This window comes from Amblyomma americanum, chromosome 1 (genome assembly GCF_052857255.1).
Source record: "Amblyomma americanum isolate KBUSLIRL-KWMA chromosome 1, ASM5285725v1, whole genome shotgun sequence".
NCBI classification, from domain to species: Eukaryota; Metazoa; Arthropoda; class Arachnida; order Ixodida; family Ixodidae; genus Amblyomma; species Amblyomma americanum.
Genome location: NC_135497.1, coordinates 208,603,465 through 208,606,007, shown reverse-complemented (window position 1 = coordinate 208,606,007; position 2,543 = coordinate 208,603,465).

The following is a 2,543-nucleotide window of genomic DNA, read 5'->3' as shown; positions in this document are numbered from 1 at the left end:
TCGACTCCGAGGGTATAAAGAGAGCTGCCCCGGACGCCAAAGAGAGACTTCGATTTCTTCCTGCGAGTAACGTGGTCGTCCTGACCGGCTGCTCTTTTGCGATGCCAGAATAAACAAGTTGTTCTGTTGCCAGTCGACTCATCCTTTGCCGGGACCTTCGGATGTTTCCAGCTTTGCCCCAGGCCGCCAGGCCAACGCTACCCTTGGGGCTTGCAACCCAAATGCAACACTGTACAAGCAGATTTTTGCAGACCACTGGCCACGAGATAGCCTGGGACGAGACGGAGATTGTAGCCACAGAAAGAAATAATTTGAAAAGACTGCATCTAGAATCATTAGTCATCCAGACGACGAAAGATACTTTGAACAGGAATCAAGGCTCTCTTCATCATATCTACGCAAAAAGATTAGGAACAATCCTGAAGACTATATAATCCCGCCTTCTTCTTTGACAGTCTTATTGTGAACAAGGGTCCCGTACGGGACCCGAAACGTCATTTTCGTTTGTTTTTGACTTGGTCAGTGACCCAAACTTCACCCTGTTATTCTGGTACAGACTGGTCGTGTTGTGTAATTGACCGATTGCGTGAGCACTCCTCGAACGTGAAGACTGGCACTGCGCCTTTGAAAGTGAAGGTAGCGTTATAAGGAAGGCCACAGGGCGAGAGGACGGCCCAACAAAAAAGAAGCGTTCTTCTTTGCTGCGTCGTCCTCTCGCCAAGGTTCTTCCATATAGCGCTACATCCACTTTCAAAGAGTGAGTCACCGACTAGCTCAGCTCCAAGTTCCATTGGCTGTGCTCTGTTCTTAGTGCGGTTGTGAACCTTTACTTGATAACGAAAGAATTTTGGGGCGCTACAAAAACTACTTTATGAGCAAGTTGTTCGAAGCATTTTGCGTTGACAAGCCAGACGCGGCTAGTATGAGCAGCAGAAAAGCTGGTGCACGTCAACAGGTAGCTCCTTTTTCTTTCTTCTTTCTTTATCGAAATTGTGAGCTGGCTCATTTTTTCTCGTTTTTAATTTGTAATGTATGCACATGCTATGTTCCGCCACCTCCCCCTTTTTTTATGTATTTATTGCGCTCCAACATTGAACGCTTTTAATGCCAAACCAGAGCCCGTGTTTGTCGTCCCTTCGTCTGCGTACTTACGCTCCATGCGGAAGAAGTTGTACAGGTGCGGACATAAAAAAACAGAGCACGCGATTTCGTTTTAAGTGCTAATACGTCTTCCCTATGGGGACTGAAGAAAAATTGTTTGTCCATGAGAAAGCGCACTGGCAACCCCTACCAGTATGCCCATACCATTGCTGGCAATTTGAATTATGCAACGCGTGAAAAATGTTGGAAGCCAATAGCGTGCTCTGCTTACTTTTGTCCGCGCCTGTACACGGAACGTCCGTTGTCTGTTTCCTCTCACTTCTTGTATCGTCTTATCGAGCAATTTTTCTGATATTCATCTTAACATACTTGCCATTTGACTGCTTGAAAACGCTCAAGTATTCAAGTTGGTGCGCTGCCCTCAGTGTTGTCTCACAGGGGCCCTGCGGCGGTGCTGAAGATATACAGGGTGTTTCATCTAAGACTTTACATAATTTTTGAAACAGGCTTTATGAGTTAGAAGAGCGCTTTTTTTCGGCATAAGCATTGTCGGCCCGTAGTGCATCAGAATATATCTAAGATTTGCTAACTAGCAAGTTGGTTAACTAATATTGAGTAGTTAACTTTTTAACTGTTAACGTTAGGCGCCTTAGTTATCGAGTGGCGTCTAGCCCACTGTAATTAATATCCATATTAGTTTTTATATTTTCTAAAAAAGCAGTTACCCTCGGCGCTGTGGCCCAACAAATTTTGGCCATTTCGACGAGTTATGTGCACTGGAGAGGTTGCTTTACCTGCAAGCTCCTGGAAAGCGCATATATTTTGGCGTGATGTAGCCGATCTTTGTTGGGCTACAGCGCCGAGGATAACTGCGTTTTCGAAATTCTAAAAATTGATATGGATATTACTTACGGTCGAGTATACGGCTCTCAGTAATTAGGGAGCCTAACAGTAATAGTTATAAAGTTAAATATTCAATATTAGTTAACCATCTTGCTAGTTAGCCCGTCTTAGCTGTATTCTGATGTACTACACCACTGGCAGTGCAATGCCAAAAAAAGCGCTCTTCTATCGCAAAAAACCTATTTTTAATTATCGTACAAAATATTACGTGAAACACCCTGACTGCACCTGTCTAGAGCTGAGCTGTCGAAGCTGTTCTCAGGTAACAACGGTTTGTGATGGCCCAGCGTCTTGGTTGCTGTACCAGCACGCACCATCGCCTCTCCTCAGCTAGAACGTAGGTGCTGGCCAGTCATGAAAATTTATTTATTTTTATTTATTTGCAGAAACTGCATTCGACAAAATGAATTTCAGCAGGGTGGAAATACAACATAACATAAATGCAAGCAACAAAACATTGAAGACAAAGTACACTGCTTCAAATGAAAACACAAACAATGCCGTCATTCAAAAAAAAATTAAGTACACATAAACTTTAG